We start from the raw sequence: 26,587 nt of genomic DNA on the forward strand, positions 1-26,587 counted from the left end.
CGTTAAATGCACGTGTTTGTCAAGAAATTTGTCAGATTTTTACGTCATATGTCAAATAAATTTCTGTATACTTTTTTATTTCAAACGAATATAATTGTTAAGGACTCTCGAAATTGAACAAAAGTTTATAAATAAGAGTACGGTATAATACTTGGTGCACACAAAATTGAAAAAAATCTTTTATTTCAACATATTAATATTGCATTCTATATCTTTGAAAAATTATTCACACGTTACGCGCCTTACTTAACAAAATTTTGAACTACATAAGAATATTGTAGATTCTAATACATCTATTGTAATATTTTCAACATTTTAGCAATCAGTTTGAGCGTCCTATATAATTATTTTGATAGTCTAACAAAATTGTTTTCAGATCTATACTTAGTTAAATTTTTAAATACTTCAGCAAAATCGTTCTTTTTGTGTAGATATTTTTAGAGTCTCGAGGCATTGCGATAATCGTGAGTTTGTGGAAAAAATTCGCATTATACTATGGCGCACTGGTAATTTTTATCGACGCGGTAATTGAACGTACGACCTTGACATTAACGCGGCGAAATAATGAGAGTGATTCCGGAGGCGCATAGAGAGAGAAAGAAGAGTCAAACGAAATCGCAAGCATTTATTGTTGCGCACGTAAGAAGCATTGATGTACCCTGCGGGTATTACCGACAATGATAGAGAGAAAGAGAGAGAGAGAGAGAGAGAGGCTACCGAGCTAAAAGTGCAATCTGAGTTGCAAAACGCAACGGAGGCATGAGGAGGCATTACGCTGCTCGCAAATTACCACGGGGGTAATCATAATGCGATCGTAATGCAACGCGAATGACTTGATTTCCAGCACAGGGGCTTCGACGTTGCGAGACAAGCCGCCATTATTGTGGGCAATTAGCGATTATCGGCGGTTACGCGTAATTATTTGTCGCAATATGAATTCGAAAGTTTGCAATTCGCATTGACTTAACAGATCGATGTAAATGCTCGCAATACGTCCATGCAAATCTTCCAAAGCGTCACTGCCACAAAACATTGATGAACTTGCGATATTGAAGAGTACACAGCGTCGAGAATAATATAAATTTACATTTATTGGAAAAATAATGGATTTCTTTTTACTACACCTAATATAACATAATATAATTATTACTTTATTTTGTAAAAGTTCCCTTGTAATTTCCATGTATAACGTTCATCATTTACACGTGTCAAGTGATTTCTCTTTTTTTCTTTCTTTTTCTGAAAAACATTAATTTTCATCATTTTGATATACCATCGCTACAGATGGTAAAAATATGTCATCTCCTACACGACAAAACTGAAAACTGATGAGTGCGCGTTCACTGTAGCTTTACTATCTTACTATCTTACTGTTTTACTGTCCGTCATGGCGTTTTATTGTCGCCAGTTGGTCTAGTAAAATAAAATTCTGAGGCGCGGTCTTGGGAACGTTCATAAGCACGCACTTTCTGTGCACACAAGCGATGCGTATTCGTCACATGTTGTTTTGAGCGAACGTTTTTGGTTGGGATAGTAAATCCCTCCAGCCGAAGAAAAGGAGATGAAAGATCTACCGAAACGAAAAGAGAGGCGAGGAGAACCGAAAGAAAGAAGCGAGGACCTTGGAGGAGCCTGCGAGCACCTATACAAACAGGGCGCGCCGAAAAAGCAAATATTTTGTTGTGATGCAAGAATGCACGACGTTGTAACGGGGCTCACGTTGTAACTACAGGCGAGTCGTAGAAATTTGCGGTAATTTTTAAAAATTATCAACTCTAATCGCATCGGATTATTATGCGGTGCATTATGCAGTTAAGCTAAACTCCAAAATATCCTTTTTTGGCTTGCAACCGAAGAACTGCATTCCCGCGCATAAATTTTTAGTATTCAAATATCTAAAAATCGCAATACATATCACAATGTAAGATTCATTGACAAACGTGATATTTGTCTTTCTTTAAATAACCTTTGAATCAGTCACGATTATTCAATTTGTAATAACAAACGCACGTGCGTTTCTAAAAAAGCAACTTGAACTCGTGTTTGGATTATTTATTATTATTCTTATTTCTTTTATTTATTGCGATTTTTTTCTATTATATATTGCAGGGGATTATACATTTCTCGGACTATTTTTGTTTTTAGAAATTTTTTAATGAAATTTTACATTTACTATTATTATTCATTATTATTTATTTCTTATAGTTAAGACGATTCTGCAGTTTCGTTGCTATTACGATGGCGAGTTTTCATGCTGCTCGCAATATACAATAGACAGGAACGCTGCGAAATCCCTTACCACCCGCGTCGTATTTCTATAACTAACCTGGACACACATCATTCGAAATCTTTAGAAAACTGCGCAGTTTGCTAGACGATAAATTTCTGCCGTGTCATTCTTCACAATCTCCAGACGATTTTCTCGATCTTCTAGATTTGATCCTCTAGAGCCAGTAATTTTTTGCGAGGAAAATTTCTAGTCTGGAAACGTCGAAAGTAATTTATTTGACGTGTTCTATTGTTGCATCAAAATCATCCTTAATTCTTTTCAAAATCGATTTTTCCGTTAACTCTCTTTCAACCTAATTAGTCTTTCACCTAAAGTTTACTTTGTCCCTTTTTTTCACAGGCAATTTAATTTAATTTAATTTAATTTTCACAATTTCATTTTATCTATAAAAAAAATCAATACTCTGGCATTCACGTTCTTTTAATTATGTAAGAAAATCGTTTATGCTCCGACACAATAAACATACATTTATTTTATTTAGAAAGAGTAATAATATTATAAAAAATAACGATTTTGTTAGATTAAAGAATTCCAACACATCTTCCCGCTATGCAAAATATTGGAGAGCGTCGACAGCTGTGTTCGTTCGAGTTCCACCAAGCCGATACATTAATCCGACGTGGCGTTTGCGGTGACCGTGACCGCGATGGTATGTTCTGACAGGACGAACGGAAAGCGAGACGCTGAAATGATCCCATTTCCGCGGGAATCGCTCCGTTTCACAAAGCGCGACTTATCGGGTGCGCGCGCGACGGTGAATGCAGCGGCGACGGCGGCGGCGGCGACGGCCTGTTGCAACCTGTTGCGGACGGCGGCGGGCGGTGTAAGGTACGTCGTAAACGTACGGTAATAACGCGAAACGGAGAACGGGGAGTGCCGTTAGTAATTTTAGCGCTGCATCTGGCGGCGTTTACGGCGCCGCGGCAATGACATTTTTATTGTTCGCACCGCGGGAACGTCTTCATCTGGCCGCCGCGCGAAGACTCCCTCTCGTCCCGAAGGCTCGCGATTAAAGACGCGTAAACGTAATTGCGCCCCGATAATCGGAGACCTCGTATAGATCGTTGACGTGACCACGTACGCTGATTCGTTAAGCAAGTTCCATTAGCACCTTCACCGATACCGATAGTACTGCTCGGCCGTTCAGAAATTTAAGAGCGAACGTTTACGATCTCGTTAATTTTGCGTTACCATCGTACACGCGTACGTAAATTGTAATAATTGTGAAACAAAGAATGATATTTTCGATCTGTGCGATGTATGTTTCGAAATAGTTATTATTCGAATAGTTATTATTATATAGTTTACCTGAGTAGCTCCAAGCTTTCATTTGTAAAGACACGATATCAGTGCACTTGTACTCCTTAATAGATTCGACGTTATTGTATCTAACTGAAATTTTTCAGATTACGATTATGTGTCTACTTTTAGATTTCAACAAAATTACTTTTAAAAATATTTTTTTCTTTATTTTGACTTTAGAACGTGTATATAAATAATTATAAATTGAAATTAGACTGACGAGGATAAATTAATTAACAAAAATATTCTATTTCGCCAATTTTAATTTCTGGCTGAGGTAATATTTTTCATAATAAATTACTTAGGTTTTTAAGATACTTATTGGCTTCAATATTAAAATGGACGATGTAATTTGAGATATTAATTTCAGCTTTAATTATTAATATTATGCGTTTCAAATCTGACAAACCTCATCAGTGCGTAATTTATAAAACTGAAATGACATATTTGCAAAAATTTGTATTTAGTATTATTAAGGACGTTCTCCGACTGCAGTTGTGCTCAACCTAACGAGTGATTATGAAAATTCACTATTATGAAAATTTTTATAACAATTTATTTCACTTTTATATAGTATAAGATATTCCATAAATGTTAATGTTTTTATACAAATTTTTTTATAAAATATTAAACACTAAGATTCGCTTTGACTGAAGATAGGATTATTTCTGTTAATTGATTTGACTTTGGGATTGTGATCTTTCAGATATGCTTGAGAAAATTTACTTTAATAAGATTAAGTTATTTTTTAAGCTAATTAAAAGTTTACTTAAGAAATTTTGAGATAAGGTAAGCTAAAGTAAAAGTTAATTTATCTAAAGTAATGTAAGAATTTTAAAGCTAAGTTTTAAAATAATCTTAAAAAAATTAAAGAGAAGATTTTTTTATTTTCTAAAAAATGCTCTTATGTTTTAAAATAAAACTAAAATTAAGGATATTTATCGTGATTCAACCTGAGATTCGATTTGAGCCTGAAATGAAGATCGTGACTCGATCTAGTGACATCGTCATTGGATTTAGTTTTTTTAATTTTTCTTAAATTAAATTTTAAGGTCACTTTAAAAGTTTAAGATGCAATATATATGTAAAAATTTCTTTAAGCATTATCTCTCAAAAAAAAACTTCGTCAGTTAAACAGACTTACTCAAAGGGAAACACACACACACTTGTTGTTTTTTGATATCAGTCTATTTTGCATTTCTATTCCACAAAAAATCGTTTTAGCACAGATTATACGCACTATAAAAATCTCTTAAAGTCGATGCTTTCAGCACTATGCTATGAAGCAAACTAAGAATTTCTCAACAACAGAAAGTCTTAAATAGGTAGGTAGGTAGGTATAGATTTCATAATGTTTAGGGGAAAAATTCAGAACTGCCATACGTCACATTTTTCAGCATTTTTGGGATGGACCTTTTATTAAGAAAGGAAATCTTAGGAAAGTATTTCTATATGTTACATTGTTTTATTACTTCAGAGGGATGTAAACGAGTGAACTTTCAAAAATGTACTTAAATATTGATTTGAAGTCGCGATTTTCTTATATTGTTCATATATAAGCTTATAATTTTAATTATTCAGAGTATAATTAATCACAGACCAAAACTGGGAAAACCGGGGAAAGTCAGGGAAATTAATATTGATCATGGAAAAAGTCAGGGAAAAAGTCATGTAAAAAAGTCTGGAATTTTGAAATTTGCTCACAATTTCTTTAAACTGCTCCTATTCCAGATAATTGTTATAATTTTTTAATATTATATCTGACATTTATAATAAAATATGTTCAAAACTTGCACACTTTAAACGATTTTAATAAAATAATTAAAATTTACATTTTATTTAGTTCATTTATTTTTATTTGTTCTTTTTCGTAATTGCATTCTTTTTTCCAATACTAATTTATTTTTTGTTGGCTTAAATTTGCACCCAAAATTTTAGTACGTTATTAAGCCTTTTTTTGCATTTTTAATAATATAGGATTAGCTTTTTTACAACTCTTGACTTTAAATGTGTTAAAATTCATACTTTATATTGAAAAGACTTTTTCAGGTTTTCCAATTTTTATCTGGAAAACCTGAAAAAGTCAAGGAATTCTAAAATTTATTTTCTGTAACAACCCTGATTATTATAAATATAAAAACGTCATGTACTAAAGATCGTATGTCTTATTTGAAATCAACTGCTCGGCATCGATTCGTCACGAATGGTACATCTCGGGACATGCTGTAATCGATGTCGAGCTTAAGGAATGAACGTTGAATGAGTTCCTCTCTGGAAATAAACGACAAGGAGAGAGGGGAAGTCCAGAAAGGCGCCGCGTGCACGCGGGAAACGCATTATACATGCGATCAAAGAGAGAGCAAGAGCGCGAGTACATGAGAATATGTCGGACAATGCCTGTCATCTCATTCACGTCAAGTGAGCTCGAGGACTACCAACTTCAGCTGGTGCTTCGTAGCGTGGATCAAATTGCGTCTCAATTCGTGCACCGACTTTTCTTTTTAGCGCCGCCTTCGTCTTCTTCTTCATCTTGTTTTTACCACCCCCTTTCCCCGGTTTCCTCTTTATTCTCTTCCGCACGCACGCACGCACGCACGCACGCACGCACCGTTCTTTTCCTCTCTAATCTCGCTTCATATTGTGGTCCCCGAAAAGTCGTTCAATCATGCGCGACCAAATCGAAAGGACGAGGAGGACACGGTCCCTTCTCCACGGAAGTGTCACATCGAATTCTCATGAATTGCAGAAACTGCACCGCACCTTTTCCGATTAAACCGACGGAATTTACATCTTCGTACACGATTAAGACTTCTTGGAATTAGATGGATTCTAAAAGATGGAAATAATTTCATATCTTGATATTTTCATTATTTAAATATTAAGGTATCAAAATTTAGATCAAGTTAAACCAAGTTCAAATAATTTAAGTCAAATAATTTTATTATTTTAGTAACAATAATAATAAATTAAATTTGAGTAAAAATTTAACACATTTTTTTAATTAAATTTTTTAACGTCACCGTTTTTACCGTTTTTGCTAAATTAATGCCAGATTGAATATAGAAACAGTCCACACACTGAGAAAAAAATGCTGTTGATTCAATTAAAATCTATATTATCTGTCACTAACCTAAGTGATTCATGTATATTTTTATTGACATAAAGGCATAAATTATTATTCCAAGGCCTTTATGCCAATAAAAATATACATGAATTAATTACTTATGTTAGTGACAGCCCGTAATATAAACTTTAATTGAATCCATAGGATTTGTTTCTTAGTGTAGAAATGATTAAAAATAACAAATTAGGTATCTCTAATTTGTCGTTATGAATTTAACAACAATGATTAATTTCTGAGCGATTCTGAAGAGTTCAAGTTAAGTTGATTTAAAAAATGGAATTATGCACCGATTAAATCGGATTTTTTTTCGCAAAATATTTCGCTTCGAGTTCAGACGAAACTCGATTCGTCTTTCACCCCCGATACGTTTCGATATCGCGATCGCGTCGTCACAGCATTTACATCGAATAGCCCCGCGTCGACTCTGATATTAACTCATATTTCATATTTAGGTCCGAACTTAGGGGAAGGTTCTTCCCGTAGGCCGATGGTGATGCATACCGGTCCATCGGAATCCGAAAGATTTGCAGTTTCATGCACCGACGTTGCCACGATCGCCATCTTTTTTCTCACTTTCTCCAACACTCGCGTCTCTTCTTCTAATTCTTCATCCGACACGAAAACGTGTTTCTTATTTCTTCCTCCGTTCTTTTTATCCATGCTATACATTTTATACACCACATTACGCATACTCTCACGCACAGTGATTCACAGTGTATACACATGACAGCATCGCCATTCAAATTCAGAGTTGAATCGACTTGTAAAGTCATTTAATTATCCGATATACTTTTGAATTGCCAAAATCATTAAGGACTCCTGCGTAATCTTTTTATTAGCATCACGCCTTAATGCAAAATATCCTGATTAATTCTAAGTAAGACGATAATGTATTAATTTTTAAATTATTTATCGTATAATAAACGAACTTTTAAGATAAAAAAAAAAACTGATATTCATTCAAACGAGATACATGTGGAATAAATTCTTTAATGTATTGTAAAATATTTAACTAAACATTTTATCTTATACAAACAGGTTCTATTTAGCTCAATTTTACTATCTTCTTAAAAAAACACAACGATATATCGACTACATCTTTCAATTATATTGTTAAAAACACATTCATTTCTATATACTACGTGCATGTATGAAAGTATGTGTATGAAAGTATATATGCGTGTACGGAAGCATGGACATTATTTCTATGAGTCGAGACGACACTAATTTATGGTCCTTATATATTCTGGCGCATACACATAAAAACAAGCTATTAAGCAGTTCGACAACAAAGAAAAACGAAAACTCTTTGAACATGATTTAAAAGAAGAAGTAAGCACTATTCTTTGTTGTTGTCCTAGACTAAAGCACAACGTGAGCTAAACATTTCGATATTTCTCACGATCTCTCTAAACATTAGAAAAATTTATTATTTATAGAAAAAATATAAGCTTGTAATAAAGAATGCTTTCGGAGCACTGTGCCTACAAATGTTGCTTACAAATCGAAAGTATACAATAATATTTTACTGCTTTACGTTGCGAATGAACGTACACGGGTATTCGGGATGCTGAGCAAAGGGTTAGAACCTGTATTTCACGGAGCCGAGGGAAAGGGAAACCAGCGTCGAGCGGCGAATTATTCTGCGACGCCGGCGATCACGATCTATTCCCCGCGGCACGTTAATTCTTTTCTCGGGGCCGGCTATTCTTCGGCGATCGCGGGGCACACCGCGAGTCGAAACACGTTCCTGGAACGCCTATTCATCGCGCCGGATTTTTCGGACGATGCCGAGTTCGCCGGGCCGGAGCCGGAGAAACACGGGTTCTCCCAATCAGCGTCGATTCAGATTTTTAGTCCCCCGGCGAGTCCTGCTTTTCCAGCCGTGGCGGCTCGGTCGCACCGGTTCATTAATAAAGACATCGAGCGATACGCTTGGCGTGGATTTAATACGCTTGCCGGAGACGCGAAAAATCACCGCAAAGGTATTGTGTTACCTGCAAGAAAAAAAAGAGAAAGGATCTCTCTCTCTCTCTCTCTCTCTTTCTCTTTTCGTCTTTTTTTTTACAAAATTTGAGTTAATATTTTTTAGTATGTATATCAAATAAAATTATAATTCAAAGTTTAATTGAGATAGAAACTACTATATTTGCAATCTTTGCTAAACCATTCATTATAGAATCTTATTTTATTCACAAAGCTTTTGACAATATAAAGACATAGAGTAGTAGACAAATTTTAGTTGAATAAAGTTACGTAAATTATTATGAATGAGCCATTGTGACACAGTTTACAACCTTGAGGGTGATCTTCATTCTCAAGGTATCACTTAAGAGTTTTAAGTAGAAATTTAAATCCTATTATCTGGGGTATGAAAGTTTCTCCAATCTTTTGTAAAATGTTGTGATTCATATATATGTTTATAATTTAACGATATTTTATAAGAGATAATATACATGTAATAAATTCTTTAGCTTTTCGTATTTCGACTTCAACAAAGCTTCACCAAAGTTTTACCCGACTTATTATTCCTCCCCCCCCCTCCAAAAAAAAAACAAAAAAAAAATATCACCGCACACTAATTACTGGTTAAAAACGCATCGCGTAATTTAGCGCGCTAATAAACTAGCCTGGTTTTTCGGACAAGGTGTATGCCCCGAGCCACTTTTTCTCTGGCTACTAATTCTCTAGCCGCTAGTAAAAAAGCATCGTGTAAACCGGGGCTAAAGCCGAGTCTGGTTCCGCTCGGAAGGAGCTCGGGTTCCTCGAGTCGCCATTAATACGAGAGCTTTTCTGGGAAGCGGAGCGCGAAATTTATCGGGCAATATAATTTTATCGTTTGCTCGCACCGCTCGCGACGCGATGTAGCCGCGCTTGTAACGTTGAATCGAGCAGGCGATGGTGCGAGCGCGGCGTTGTACGCGCTAAATAATAATCGATGCGCCGGAGTTAACGTCCGAAGTTCGAGAAAAGTCATTAGCTTCGGCCGACCGAGCGTTAGATTATTAATGGAGCGAGCCCCGCGAACTACCGGCGCTTCTCGACGTTTGACGTATTACGAGGGCGCTGAGTTATGAGGGTTGTCGTTTTTAACTAATAAGCAATCCGACTGTGCATTGCGTGCGAGTGCGAGCGCGTTCCTGGATTAACCCTTAACCCGCGTGCGTGTCACGAACTATGACCGTTGGGTGCCTGAAATGTTCGCAGGCTACGGTTGCAAATTGCCCGCAAATTTTATTCTAATTAACTAAAAGGAAGGAGAGAGAGAGAGAGAGAGAGATAGGTATCGCTATTTATTCAGTGCTCTAAGAAAGCATCCTCTCGATCGCTAAACAAAATAACGATTGATAAAGTAACTTGACGCAGAAATTGAAATCAAAGTTCACAGTGAAAAAAGAAAATTTAAAAATAACTATTGAAAATCAACAATACCAAAAATTAACGAGAGAGAGAGAGAGAGCAAAGTGTCAAAAATGTTTCATAATCGCATAATAAATATCAGTTCGAATAAACAATAATAAAAGTAAACTCGGTAATGTTCACATTTTAATCTTTTATATTGACATTTAAATTATACAGCCAAGCTAAATCTCGAGAAAACGTTACCCTGCAATTTGAATATTAATTATGATATGTGAATACATATTATTACTTTTATAATGTTTCACAAAAGAACTTTTTAAATCCTCAATAATTATGTAGAAAAAACGTCATACTAAAAAAAGACTCTGAAAATTGATTTCGTAATTGGACTCTTCAATAATTTAATACTCGGCGATAATAAAAAGTTTCTTGAGTCGAATTACGGTGCCGTATAATCTTAGAGTGCCCGAAAGTATCTTGCTGCTCTGGGCGATAAAATGTCGTGACTTTAATCGAGAGGAACAAAGGAGACGATAGAAATTAAGAAGAAAGTGCTCCTATAAGAACCCGCGGCCACCACGGCGCGCCGCGTCGTCTCGGCTAAAGGTCGAGAAATAACGATGCTCCTTATGCGAAATTATATTTGCATTTAAGACGATAATATCCGCCACGGCGAATGTGCAACTCTAAGCCGCTCTCCCCGTTATATTAATCGCGACACTGCTTTCCCGTGCACGCGGAATACACGCGGTAAGAATTCCGATCCACGCCGTAAAGAGAGAATCCGAAGCTACTCTTACGCGTAATATTTTCTCGCAGTCGTAAAGTCTCGCGATCACGCGATAAATTCCGAATTTTATTCGGGCTGGTCCAAATTCTTTTATCGGCGATACGGTGACAGCTTCTCATTTTAAAGATGAAATTCCATCCGTGATTACAAATGCTATCGCTGACTTCGTACACAAAATCCGAAATCCGTCGTTTGGATCGTTACAAATTTACATTTTAAAGTTGCGACGTCGATCCTTCTTAATGAAAATTTGATAGAAGATTAACTTACTGTCTTAATCTTCAGTTTAATAGCTCTGTAATTGAGCCAAAAATTAACGTTTCGATAATGCAACTTTGGATACTTAACGATTTAGCCTGCAATATTAAATGTTTCTAACGCTTAAACTTCACGTTAAAGTGGAATTTCATATTAAATAGGGAAATTCCGTTAGATTAGCATTAACACTACGGTAATACTGAATTACTCTCTAATATCTTCGAAGTGAAATCTCACTCTTAGAAATTGACAGTTGAGCCACTCTTTTTCAACATTGGCTCGATTGTTATTCTTCGTCTCTTCATGCGTCGTCTACGATACATGAAGTAAGAAGTAAGAGTGAAGAAATTGATCAATCACAGTCGAATGTGAGAAGAATAACCGAGTGTGATTGATTGGTTCATTTCTTACTCTTTTCTTCTTACTCTGCGTATTGTAGACGACGCATTAGAGTTAGATTTCACTCCAAAGATTTCGAAAAGTACGTTCGCTCATTAAAAAGTAGAGGACTACGAGATAACTAAAAATGTTTAACAATACTATGTGTCACGTGTAAACGCTCTCCTACGCGTTTCTTGACTTTGTCAGCTCGAGTTTCACATACGAATTTTTCGTACGCCGGGATTCCTCACTTTAGAGCATTAAAACGTAACGTCACAAACCGCGTGGCTCAGAAAAAGGAGGTTCACGACGCGACGAAAACTGGTTTCGCTCTCTGAGTCACCGTCTATAATGACGAACCGCAGGAACGCGCTGGAGATTCACCGCTCCGCTACGCGGACTTTTCGTATCACAGCGAGAGAAACGGAGACGCCCGTCGTGAGTACATTCGTGCGAAAGTGGAAGAGGAAGAAAAGCAGCGGAGCGAGAGAGAAAGAAAGAGAGATTGAACCCTAGGATGAGGAAGCATGGTGAGAACATGGCTGTGATTTCCGGTCGTTAAAACGTCCGAGCTGTGTCGAATAAACGATGTTAAACTTCTATGTAGAGTCACAAACCGATTTATCAGCTTCGATTCAATGACCGTATATCTTAATCCGTATATCTTTTCTTGTTTTAATCGCATATCTACATATATTTGGAGTATCTACAAATAATCATAAGTTTACGACAATAACTATGATTAAGATAAGATAACTTTGAGATTGCTTTGTGGAATGGATGTTTTCGAAGAATACAGTTGTATATATTTTTAAAGAGAGATAAACGATATAATAGCTGCTCGTAGCTTTCAAATATTCTAAAGCAGTTGGATAAATAGGCACATAAAACTGCAGATTTATCAACTTTTATTTAAGAGTATTCTTATTTTGTTAATTGATAAATACCTGGAATTTGTTTTTTTGATGTCATACATTCTAGATATCATTGAAATCCAAGCGTGTAAAAATTCAAAGTTATCTGAGCTCAAAGTTGAAACTCTACTATCTATTTTTTTTCCGCAGTTGGAATGCAACAAGAGAATGTTAGATTACAAAGATATAAGATTACAAAGAAAATTCTGTTAATTATGATGAAGTATCAGATTAAAAATGGCAGCATTCCTCGGCAAAAATTATGTTTAAAAAAATCATTGAGGAATTTTCTCAATTGGAAGTACAATCTTTTTCCGACGATGAAGAAATATTCATTTCAAAAGGTAACGGTGAATTACTTCGCTGTTAAAGACTGCGTAACTAAATACAGGGCTGAACTGCCTTGGATCATCCTGGGAAATGAGTGATTCGACCAAGAGGAGGCCGATCCACCTCCATTGAGTTCGAGTTTCACTCCATTTGAACGCCGTGAAGCCTCGCTTCGTCGACTTCTTCTTTATGCAGTCTCCCCTATACTATCTGAAAGATACCCGTTAGACAGTAAAGAGGTTCCGAATTCAAGGGAGCGCGTGAGAAGAAGCGAAATTATCCCGTTATCCTTCGCAACCCTTTCAGTCTCTCTCGTCAAGCTTTCTTCTTTTATCCGCGCTAGAATAGACGAAATCTGGCGCCAGGGACTTATACAGGCTTCGTAAGAAATCCCAGGATTTCTCTTAAGATTACAAATCCGGGCTACTTCCTGTAAATTGACTGTAGGAATTACAGAAAGTTATATTTAACTGCTACTCTCAGTTTATTCTCTCTATTTTACCTTTCTTATACATCAAAACAGAATTTCGGCAAAAATGAAACACTTAGATTTAACGAGGACTTTAATTAAATTAATTTTACGTTAAATATTAACGTAATTAAATATTATTATGAAAGTACTTTAGAATATTTTCTGAGTAAATACCGCGTATAAGCCCACTGCAACGCTAAACACGGATTTATGTCCTTCAATCTATGATAACGTTGAATTACGACTTTTTCGTATCAATATCTATCATCGATTACGGAATGTTGTCGGTTCGAAACAGCTAAACTTTCCGGATTTGTCAAAATGTGATATTAGTGGCTTATCAGCTGATCACGGGTCTGCCGTAATGTGGTCGGCTGAGAAAGAAACAGCGCGTATTCTCTCAAGAAGAGAAGATCGCAAAGCCGTAATCTCATAATTAAGATAATCTTATTTCCCGGGACGCGCTCTGAGAACGGCCGGATTGCTCGCGTGGATATTAGAAAACTGCCTAAGCAAGGACATTAAGGATGCGATGCACCTGAGGGGAAATTATCGATAATAGTATGGTCGTTTTCTCTCATTCATTACATGTTATCGTGAAGATAATAACAGTACTGACCGGCAATATAATGATAGCGGGATGTCGGGGTATTTACCTTATCCTTCCAGTTCCACGCTCGCGTTCGCAAGCATTCATTTTACGTGGCACAACAATTAAACGATTCCGGGGGTCCGCGGCCATTTATGTCGTGGCGAATATTAATTATTGTTATTCGCGTTGGCGAATCCCTCCTTGATAACGAAATATCAGCTATCTGCTGGCGATTTATCAACGGCACGTCAATGCAGCGACTTCCGAGCTGCCAATTAAAAGGACATTGTTGGGAATTACAGTCATAACGTAACTCTGTACATCGGATCCTCACTGATTTATCGCGCTGTTTATCGACGATTACTGACGAATTTCAATTACGCGAATGGTTTAATGATTTATGGAACCTGATCTTGGACGATTCACGAGTTAGCGATGCACGATTCAATACTTTCTTTATACTAAAATATCGGAAAGTATTTTACGAGATAATAGTATCGTTTCAATGAAAAGGGAATAATAGGGACGATAGAAAGAGAGAGTTTCTGAGAACCACGTCGAATACATGTCTGATTAAATATCTTGTTCTGTTAACGTCGGCACTAAGTTGTCTCTTGAAATTCTTTTGCTCTGACCGCTCATACCAAGACGAAGACCGATCTGTAAAATTCACAATCAGCAACAACCGACTTAAGTAAACTCGTTAAACTTAATCGCACTCGAACGTGTCGCGGCTGAGATTGATCGAATAAACGAGGACGAGAGGCCTCTCATCTCTCTCGGGGTATAAATATGTCGTCGCCGGATTACGTCGAGTAACCGATTTCACGGGTATCCCGCCTAATCGCGGTGGTGTTCCGCGTGTGGTTCATGAATAAAATATACGGGCGCCGGCGGTCGCCGCCGACGTCGCCGCCGTCGCCGCCGTCGCCTGTGAGAGTGCTGAGAGCTGGACCTTTTACAAGAGACGGAGACAGAGAGAGAGAGAGAGAGCAAGAGAGAGCAAGAGAGAAGACTATTAACTGATACATCATAAAGTGCCGTTTACGGTGTCGGCGCCGTTATTATTCATGAGCGAACGTTGCGACAACGACGATGTGACATCGCGCGTCCTGGCGTAATGAATCCCACGTAATGAGACAGATGTTTGCGCGTCGAGCTTTTGCACCTCCCGAAAAGCCCGTTGGATTTACAGGCTGCTGGATCTCTCACGTTCGCCCACGTTTGGTCCCAGGTGAGTCGACGTAGCTAAATAAGCCACAAAATCGGATATCAAGGAAAAATCAGGGAATTTTGCAAAATTGTTTAACAACAATAAGAATTCTTGGCTTTAAAGAATTGTTCAATGTATATATATCATATTTGTGTAGTTTTGGAATACTACCAACTTAACAATTAAATGCAAAACATGTCAGAAATTAGTACTTTACATTGCTATATTAATTTCAACTCTCAATAAAATATTTGATGGTTTTCCAAATGAAGACGAAAATACAAAGAGTTTCAAAATATTATCGAAAGATGTCAGAAAAAATTGTGAAGTTTTGTCTAGACATCGGAGAAAAGTTACGAAATTTTGGGGACTTGTGACAACTCCGTGATGGACGAACGAGAGAGAACATGAAGCGCGTTCCAATTTGGAGCCAATTTAACATTTGTGTCTAGATAAATCGTTGCGTAATGATAGGGAGCGGGACATATCAATTTAAACACATCCGAAAATTGCGATCAAGTACAATACGAACGGTAGCTGTCACTCGAAGCTATTTTGCAACAATTCCAGCATCCACGTGAATATCGGTCGCAACATCGACTCGCGAAGGACGTGCCTTGCACCGCGCGTTTGGATTTTAATCAAATTTATAAATTCGCCGAGAATTATGCGTCTAGTAATACGTTCGACGTGGAATAATTCATTCCTCTGTAATTACACGCGAGCGTTTCCCAGCCGCGGTTGGTCCAGACACGTTCAGTTATTAATTGGCTTATAATGTTTAATTATGGGAATAACAGCGATGCGAATCGGCGGATATCACGAAAATATCGCTGAGATCGTTTGCATAATGTAAATTAAATCTGAGAAGATGGAGGATAGTTTCTTATATCCTACGTTCTTTTCTTTTTTTTTTCTTTTTTTTTTTTATTTTGCTAAGAACTCTTTTGACAGATATATAAATGTTTCAAGAACTCTGATTTTCCCTTTTTACTTATACTGTATTATTTGTATTATAGCAATATTAGTCATATTAATAGTTTGCATTTGAATGAGCCATCAATCATCCAGTATAAAAAAATATTAAACACGTTTTGTCTCTTATTTTTTTTTTTTCTTTTTCTTTTTGCCTCCGTCCTTACTTTGCATAATTAATTTATTATTACCGGCTATGCATTTGATCGCTGCCGTTAATCATAAAATATTGAAAAATCATAAAACCATCGTCAAAACCGTCGAAGAAAGCAATTACCTGTAATTCGCGGCGTGACAAGCGAGAGTCCGTCCCACCTCGCGTATTAATTTCCGCAAACGGTTTTAACAATCGCGGCATTATCACGGGCTTCGGAAGCTACGTATACACACGCATGCGGTGATGTTCATGAATGAACGAGGCTTACGGTGCAGTATTTCCCCGGCGCGATGAATCACATCGCGTAATGAAACATCGGGCGTCGCGCTCGCAGGTGTTTGCGCAAGGTGAGATTGCGCTTCGAGCCGCCACGATAATAACCGCAATATTATGACGGCGAGCCACCGGGCTACCATGTTTATCGGCGATCTGTCGCATTTGCATGCGAGAACGAGTGCGTACGAGGTACTTAACTCGCCTCGGCGATCGGTACATATAATTTTCGTCGCAATCGCCGTGTGATCTCGCCAATTTTGTGTCTCGAATGAAACGCCGGGGAACACCGGCGCGTTCGCGGACGCGCGTATTTATTGTGCGATCGTACCAAATGGAATTTAGACGTAAACGCACGAGCGAGATCTAAATCTTTAACACTTAGCCGGTCGAAGCGCTATTATTAGCGGTTTTGCAAACCGCTATCGAGAGACGAGCAACTAAACGCCGTCGTTAACGTTTATGTTAAACCTTGTCTCGGGGAATCAAACGTTGTTGTGGGAATGCATGTGCTGTTAACTCGAGGCTATGATTTTCAGATCGTATTAATATTTACAAGATGTGTGTTGTTAAGGATTTTATTATCTGGCTTGAAGACTATGCTTTTACTATGCGCGCTTAAATAATACGTCGATTTATTACGACATTTATCGATATTTATCAATAGGTTGTCAATTCTAGAGTTAAGGATTATGTAATAAAATATTTTTTGTAATATTCTTAAATGAATATACGAAATATGTATTATATAAGGATTTGTGTGTAAAATATTTATTAGGATATTATCATATTTTGGATATTTTCTTTTTAAGGAAAATCTTATTTTATTATGATGTTTTCACAGATTCTAAAATTAGAGTTTTACATAAAGTTAGTCTAATGGGCTTTCTACAATAAGTCGTTATCAAGCTTTAAGTCTTAAACCGCAAGAAATTGATCAATTGTAGTCGATTATTCTTCTCGTATTCGATTGCGATTGTTCAATTTCTTATATCTTGAAACTTAAAATTTAGGTAATAGCTTATTATAGAAAGCCCTTAATCTATTGTTACACAGCAATGCGCTGAACGCGATACTGAGTTTTTTTGTTACCGTCATTATCGGACTTATGTAAACCATAAAGGTAACTTCAATTCTTAAACTTCAATTCTTTATTTATGTCATTGTATTGAATTCGTGGAAATTTCAAACAAATATCCCACTATTATTGTGAAAGTAGAAATGTTCTAAAATGTTATCTTTCTCCCTCTGTTATATGATTGTTCTTTTTTATCATTTAAAATTAACAATTTGTATGTAAATAGAATTTGTAGAATAAAGAAACGAGAAACAAGAACTTGTCACACTGAAAAGCAGTTTAGAATAAGCGAATGACTCACTGAGCAATGATTTTACTTTCTGATTCATCCACTACTTCCTGGGACGCAATAAAACGTGGATGGAGGTGAACGTGAAGCTACTCTTCGCACGAGAGATTCACGAATCGCGGGAGATCTCGGTGGTCGGAACCGACGGCTGCATCCCGGGTGCATCGTACTTTTTCGCGTGAGGTGCCGAAAGGGCGTCTGGGCAGTTCGTGGTTGGGACTATCGAACGGGGGCAGAGGAAGAACCCCGTCGTCCCTCGGCACGTGGCGGTCGCGTATTTCAATAATAGCAGGAATTAAAGCCGGGGCTTCCTTCCTCGGCCACGTTCCGCTTTCTTTCCTTCCCGGGCCTCTACCCACTCTCTTCCACCGGGTTTCTTCCTCCTAAAGGTCCTTTTTCGGCACATAATCGGGACTAACGCGTGCCCATGAGTCCCGTGCGAGCCCCGACCGCGACAACTTTTACCACACTTTCTTGTGGCCTCCGCACGTTTTTCATTCCATCTCTCTCGTCTCTTCTTTTATTTATTTTCCTTTTACGAGAATTGCTGACCATTGATTTGTACGAATCCTGATTCTGTGCAAAACTATAATATTAATTCTACTAATATAATTAATAAAAAGAATAATTTATTATTATATAAAAGAAACAAATTTTTATATTTTTTATATTAAATGATATGGTTTAATTATAATGTGATATAATTTACGAATCCAAGTGACGAATCGAAGTTTTAATATAAGGAAGACGTATGCTGTTTTGCACATTTCTAAATAGAACAGAATAAACGCATTCTTTTCCATTCCTTCCGCCTTGTGTTTTTTATCACATGAATTCTACAGGTAGTTCCTCGTTCAGCATCCTCACATCCTCAATGCGCCACGAAACGGCGGCAAATATCCTGATGAAACTTCCATCTATCTACCCCGTTTCTCTACTCAGGTAGATGTGAGAATTTTATTGCAACAGGTTGTATCGTTGGTTCGATGGCCTATTGCATCCACCTGTGTGCATCGTATCATCAAAACAGCCATAGTTTCTTCAATTGTATGTTCAGAAATTACGTTTTATTTATTTCAGGCTACTCCTATTTTATAAATAAAGTGATTATCTGCGAGGTGACAGAATGAACGAACAAAAGGAAGGAAAATGCTTTCAATTAACATCAAGCAACAATTCAAAAAGATGATCGTTAGGAAATGAATGTGTTGATGAAAAAAATTTAAAAGATGACACCAAGTGTCGTTGCATGAATACATAAATTCTGATAAAGCAAAAAGTATAATTTTGAATAAAAGATATTAAGATAAATTTTTATGTATCTTTTCGCTATTAAGTTTTTACGGTGGAATATTCTTCGTGGAAATGATCATATATATCACCTACGGAAATTCTAGCCAACAATTTTTAAATATAAATTCGTCAAGACTGTGCGCACAATATATGTATCTGCACACATATATGTGTGTACGGACACACACTCGGCTACGTGATAAGTGCCAGCGTCGCAACTTCCACGGCGGAAGAAAAATTGAGCAGCCGCCTTCGAGCGTGTTCCTGGAATTGAATCAAACAAGTGTTACCACCCTCTTCGAGTATAATATATCTTCTAACATTCAGCGGAGAGACCGAGACGGATAGCTCCTGTGCCAGGATATACCTGATCCCACGTGGAGATCCCGGCGTCTCGCGATTTCCTTTTTGCGCCGCCGTGCCGTTGCACGTCGCCGAAATTAATGCCTGTACTCGTCTCGAAGTTGTCCGTATGCGGATTTTGATACTACATTAACGCTTTCCTCGCGAACGACTGTGCGTATCCCGCCGGTTACTACAAATGTCAACTACAAATGTCCGGAATTTATTGTACTTCGGAGATAGTTCGCGAAGAAAGACGTAGCTATCTGCTCGAAGAATGCCAAGAATAGACTAGGAAAACTTGTTTATCGATGAAACAACAGATTTAGCGAAGATAACTTGTAAAGTCGTACATTTTGAGGAAGGTGAAAATAAAAATTAATTTTTCGCATTTTATTCTACAATAAATATATACGGAGAGAGAGATTTTGCTGAAGTATCTAAAAATTTAACTAGATACAGATTTGCAAATAATATTGTTAGATCGTAAAAATAATTATGTAGAACGCTCAAGCTGGTTGCTAAAAATATCAAAACTTTTTGCAGTATTGCTTATCATGCTTGAGATTCTTACATAATTATCTTGATGGTCAACGAAATTATTTTCAGGTTTGTATCTAATAAAATTTTTAAATACTCCAACAAATAATTCTTTCCATGTATTATTGTACATTATGGAATAACAATGTAAATTTAATTTAATTTATACATTAAGAGAACGTGATTATACATGTATGATCGTATCGGAAGTAAGAAAAACTTTTTAAGTCTCATCAAAGTCTTAATAGTGTTCGATAACGATCAGCAATATAAACGTAATCTGTGGACTTAATAAATATTATTGTATCACTTATGAGAGAATATTTTCGTCTTCGTAAAAGTAAGTTGCGGACATGATAGATGTCTTATCTCGTGCCGAAGATTCTTCGAGAGAAGATCAATAAATCGATAGCCGAAGATGAGGAGTAACATCGACAGCGCAGAAGGAACGCAGGAAGAAGCGGTGGGAGGAAGGGGAAGGACGAAGGGATATGCGGGGGTGTTCCTTGAGAGCTATAATAGCACGAAACATAATCCCCGAGTGAATCTAACGAGTCCTGGAGGAGCGAGCTGAAAAAAAGGAACCGTGAAAAAAAGGAGCACAGAGGTTTAGAACGACGAAGAGGGAGATTCTATTTTCAAGTGTTAGAGTGAGAAGGACAATACGTCGTCATCGCGAGAGGGAAGGGGATGACAGGACAGCGGAGGATAGAGATAGAGGGAGACAAGGAAAGAAGGAAAGAGAACGAGAGAATGAAAGAAAGAGAGGGAGAGCAGTCGAACCAGGTTTGGCGCCTCTCCGATCATTCTTCAGTCTAGCGCAACGACTCACTGGCATTTTTTGCCGCCCCAACGGAGGAGACGTTAAAATTGCTCTAATGGTGGACCAAAGAGAAAAGCCTTGCTCCAACAGGTACTTATCTTTTTCCCGGCTTCGTGTGTCCCTCCGCCATCGCCACCCCTAATCGACGTTCTCTCGAAACGTAGATCCCTGTTAACGATGTTGCAACATCTCGTGATTTTGTGTAAAGGAATTCTTTTCTATATGCCTATCAGAGTATTTTCAGAGTATAACATTGATAACTAGCATTGTTTAGCTATCTGCATTATATCTATGACACTTATATCTGTGATAATTTTCTTACCGTTATCGTAAAATTATCTTTAAAAAAAGAAGAAAAGGCACAAAAATACTTGTTGAGTTCCATTCAATTCTGGCAGCACCAGGAAATAAATATCGCATTTAATATGTTAAATGTAAAATATGTGTCACAATTAAAAAGATTATAAAAAATATAAAAATTTTATTGTTACGTTTGATTATATGTGGAAAATTTGAACATAATTCTCTTATTAAATATCTCGGTTTAAATTATTTAATTTTTTGTCTGTCTTAATTCTTATGTAAAATCGCATTTTTTAGTATTTATTTGCAAATTTAATGAAATGGCATTACATCAAATTTCTTATATATCCTAATAAAATTTCAATAAATATTCGTGCAAAAGTTCACTTCGATCAATTTACTCGTTTTACCAAAACTGCAATAAAATATGGTAATTATGCGCTACATAAGCTCATTAAAAGCCAAATAATTTATTTTTTGCAAGCCGCATTTAATACAATTTTTTTACTGATATTAGCCTTTCAATTAATTGACATTATAAAGTCAAAATAATCCGTAATTACTGTATAATGTCATTTTGTTAAGCAATACCCATTCCTTTTACGAACAAAAATATCTTTAGCAGCAAGATGGACGGTTTTATGTCAGAATATTATTTAAAAAATATCTTGAAACTAACGTGGTTCTAATATTAACACATATAAAAAATAAGAGCATAAGAAACCACAGCACAAGTTATCGTTTGTGATATTTAATTATTATTACATTAATTAAAACATTAAACGTTTCGGCCACAATCTGGCCATCTTCAGTAATTCAATAATATTCTTCAGAGTTACATCTAGTTGACATTAAATTCAACAGTCGAGAGTTGTAATTAAATAAACATGTTCTTTTGTATGTGAAGATGCTTCATGCAGTAATGTTACACCGTCAATTGTCATATCAAGAAAAGTGTAGAACAAGAATTTCCAGATTCTAAATAAAATTGTATATATTAAAATCTTCTAGTCGGAATATAAAGAAATAGAATCATTACCTGTTTTACAGCAAAAAAACCAAACGATGAATCTCGAATATTTCTTTTACACAGTTAGAATTTTGTCGTGACATTATGTGTTGTTATTTGTCCTATCATATATTTTACCACTATTTATATATCTGAGTCAAAATTTTTAGAAAGTTCTAGAATTGTTTATTAACAGAAAGAGACATCCTTTTTTAGAAGAGGAAAATAAACCTCAGGCAAACCTTCCGTGTCACTTTGCTTATTGATACCACTTGTTTGTCTTTTTATATGTATCATTTCCGAAATTCTTCTTTTCGCTAAAGATTGTTCTCTATCTAAAATTCTTATATTATCCCAATCTAATTCATGCATCTCATTCATACGGTGACGTGAAACCACAGAAATTTCGGAAGAAGGTTTTCTTATATCAGCCTTATGTTCTTTAATCCGAGTTTATCCTTTAAAGTTTATATTTTCTACAATAAATAATAGAATTAAAACGTTGGAAAACAGAACTAATTTAGATCAAAATCGTAAAGAAATTAATAATGAATGTGACTCTAATGTTACTTCGAAAAAATTTTTCACGATACCATATTTGGGCAAAGTTTCGGAAAAATTTAAAAAACTTTCACATGTGTACGGTTTTAATATAGCTTATAAACCTATGAATAAATTGAATACATTTATTAAGACAGGAAAGGATTCTTTGCCTAAGGATGACCAATGCGGAGTAGTTTATAAAATTAATTGCTTAAACTGTGAATCGTCTTATGTTGGCCAAACCAAAAGGAAATTAAAAACTCGGATTAAAGAACATAAGGCTGATTCTAGGTAAGAAGATAAGGCTTTTCTTGATATGACAATTGACGGTGTAACATTACTGCATGAAGCATCTTCACATACAAAAGAACATGTTTATTTAATTACAACTCTCGACTGTTGAATTTAATGTCAACTAGATGTAACTCTGCGTTTTAAGAATATTATTGAATTACTGAAGATGGCCAGATTGTGGCCGAAACGTTTAATGTTTTAATTAATGTAATAATAATTAAATATCACAAACGATAACTTGTGCTGTGGTTTCTTATGCTCTTATTTTTTATATGTGAGAATATTATTTACTGATCGCTTTCGGATTCGCATCGTGATTTGTCACGTGTATGTATCACTATAACGCGCGAGCTCACCGCATTATTACCGTCGAGCTTTTTCCGCTCCCGTTTTGTCTCTTATTATTGTCAATTAAGCCGGTCGCGGTGAGGGATCGCTGAGAGATCAGATCGGTGGAGCATGGTGAACGTAGCAGCAAAGGGAGGATGGTTGAGAGTTATATGGACGAACTATAATCCTCTAAGACCGTCGTCATTATGTCTACATCGTGGGTACACGAGCGAGGCCCATTATCTCGTTTACATCACGAAGACATCGTCTCGCGTTCGTGCTCGGTGCAATTCAGAAAATCACTAAGAAATAATAAGTCAGCAAATCTCTCGGGCTGTGCGGTCCTCTCCAGCCGATAGTAATTACCCCGCGGGATATGTACGTAGAAATATCTACATCGTTCACTGGGGAGTCACGAGAGATCTTCATGTTCCGCAGAAGTCTTCCTACTTCGCGGCGTGTCCCTTGTGTTTTCAGGGTCGGCGATACGGCGTTGGTCAGTACTTACAACTCTTGGTTCCTCGATATGTATGTTGTTACGTCTTTGATATTTGTTATCGGATATCTGAAGACGAAATTACTTTCCTCTAGCAATTTTGAAATTCCTTATGGATTATAATTATCATCTTTTAATCTAAAATAGCGTTGAAAATAATGTTGCGCAATAGTCGGTAGTTGTGCGGTAATAGATAAATTGCTAAAGTACCTATCTTATATAAAATCTCTCTTTTGACATCATCACGAATCAAATTCCTCTAATTTCAATTTTACGCGTATATGATTTTGAAAGTCATTTTAAAATATAAAGGATTAAAAAGATAAAAATTTGATTATCTACTACAACTGCCGTTGCGTAGTCGGCAGCGATGGATATCTTTTAACGGGTATCAGCTCACTCGTGGTGGTAAGGAAAAAGAAATCTATAACATAGGTGGCATAAGTGGGTCACTGTCGCTTTCAATTAGGCGCGAAACGGCGTGCACGACCGAGAGAGAAGCTTCCTTTCGCACATTTGGCGGCGACATCTCAGACGGGCAAAAAGCGACGACCCTCCGCGAACCGACATCTCGTTCTCCCTTTTTCCATCTCCATTAGGCAATCCCTCGTGTCCCTCCTTCGGGGGATCTGAAACTTTGAGAAAGGTCAGACGAGCTCGCGGCGCTTCTGCCTTCCGCTCAGTCGAGAATGCTGTCGTCCACGATGTCACTATGTCACACTGTGTTCATGTTATAAATGTGCAGTCTACTGCCTTCTAAATAATTTTTTATATTTTTGCTTTGCCTCTTCAGGAAGCTTTGTGTTCAGGAAGCTTCAATATCGTGATTGATCCATTTAATGTATTAACATTACATTTTAATGTATTAATTCACAAAGTTTTCTTAATTATCCTTTATTTTCCTTTATTATAAAGGTCTCACTAGGCCAATAACGAATCACAAATATTGTCGTATGTTAAAGAAGGATTACTCCTTATTTCCCTTCCATCAGTCTTCGGGGATGAATCCGAAAAGCGGTTTATGCAGATCGCACGTGAGTATGATCCGCAAGATAGAGAATCTCACGAGAGGTGGGAAATGGAGGGAATGAAGGAGACGGAAGGTGAAGCGACCATAGACTACGACGATGATCGTGGCGAAGAGATATACTTTTTGTGGGTTTCTAGGCCGCCAAGAAGCGAATGAATGAACACGACTCTTCGTAATCCATTCATGCTTCAAGAGGGTTCATTCTCTCTCCCGCCCCTCTGCCTTCTTGGAGATGGACGAGAGTGGAGGAAACGAAGGAGAGCAACAGAGTAAGAAGAAGAAGAAGAAGAAGAAGAGAAAGAGGCGGAGGAGGAGGAAGAGGAGAAGGAGGTGAAGGAAAGAGACCCCTCATCTTGCCGGGATCTTCCTTGTAACTCGTGCTGTTATATTTTGTTTGTCTGCTTCTGAGGAACCCTCCGGACTTCTTCTCCTTCTCCTCCCACTATTTCTCTTCCTTCCGTTTCCCCTTTTCTCCCCCGTGTTAGACCTCACTTAGACCCTGGGATCTGGGTCAGATTATATGTATACAACTTGTTGAAGCGTTGGGCTTCATCGAGAATATCTGGGCTATCCTCGCACCTCCTTCGTTGGGTGCACAATTCGCAAATCGAATTACACGCCAGTGCCGGTCCCTGGCCGGCGCTTGTTCTTCTCAGAACAAGCTTCCGAAAGTTTAATCAAGGGGGATGGTTCTCGCAATATCGGTCGTTTAGCGCATCACGCACCAGATCTCTTCTTGTTAATTTCTCATTTTGGAACTCCCTCTTGTTTCAACATTACAAATAAACTTTTAACGAATGATGAATTACATTTGTTATGCAGCAGGATTGCTTCTCTTTCAATCTCTAGCTAAATGAATTTAAAACTTATTATATTTTTGCACGTCAAATTAATTAATTTACTTTTTACTATTTGGTTAAATTATGTTTTTTTTTTCTTAATTCTAATTATAAAAAGAAAATATAATAATTCAAAGAAATAGTTTAAAATAATTTTAATTGTCTTGATAACTCACATATCTTTAACATCTCAATATCCATACGTACAAAAAATGAGTTTCTAATACTTATTCCACTTTTTCATTTGTCGCGTATTAATGTTTATTATTTATTACATCCGATGTTTATCCTTGTGTTTATTATTTTTATTTTTCGTGATGTATTGGTCCTTACGGACATAATTGCCACGAGACGCACGCGATTTCCAGACGCGTCCAATTAATTCGGCAAACCCGGCAATTAGCGAAATTATTAATAAAAATCCTAATGAACCTAAATCAGCGGTGATAGAAGCCTTCCTGTGCGGTCGGTGCCGGGCCATTGTACTCGTAACGCTTTAATAAGCGTCTTTCGAATTGCATGCCAATTGACGATGACATTGAAATTTGCCGAAAGCAATATGTACTATTTCACGACATATTTATTTTGCCAAAGTTTTATGATTGGTGGAGAAAACTTTACTTAAAAAAGTAGATTTTTTTAAGTAAATACGTACTAAAAATTGTACATATAGATATCGTTCATAATAAACATTTGGAGTTTCACTCCAAAATGTTTGCTTATCAAAATATTTTCTGTTTACAATAATTAATGCAGTCCAATTATAATTAAAATATAACATATAATAAAATATAATATTTATATAAAAAAGAGGGTATTCTTATTGCATATTTATCTTACATCCATTACATGTATTATGAAAATTCTATTATATCTAACGGTTTTGCAGCTAGAAATTATAATCTAAGAGAAGCTGGAAGAGATTAATAACTAATTACTTCCAA

At 36.7% G+C, this 26,587-nt stretch overlaps 2 long non-coding RNA genes across 2 annotated transcripts in view; one reads left to right on the plus strand and one right to left on the minus strand.

Moving 5' to 3' along the window:
• LOC147907624 (uncharacterized) overlaps nt 1-26,587 on the plus strand; it is a 155,326-nt gene that overhangs the window by 34,314 nt on the left and 94,425 nt on the right. The gene's annotated exons all lie outside the window — the stretch shown is intronic.
• LOC147907625 (uncharacterized) lies at nt 16,010-22,544 on the minus strand. Its single transcript, XR_015547178.1, has 2 exons — nt 22,142-22,544; nt 16,010-22,080 (listed from the first exon to the last, which is right to left on the minus strand). It is a non-coding gene; the product is annotated as an uncharacterized LOC147907625 (long non-coding RNA).

Source organism: Acromyrmex echinatior, chromosome 13 (assembly GCF_024713525.1).
Source record: "Acromyrmex echinatior isolate Ae372 chromosome 13, ASM2471352v2, whole genome shotgun sequence".
NCBI classification, from domain to species: domain Eukaryota; kingdom Metazoa; phylum Arthropoda; class Insecta; order Hymenoptera; family Formicidae; genus Acromyrmex; species Acromyrmex echinatior.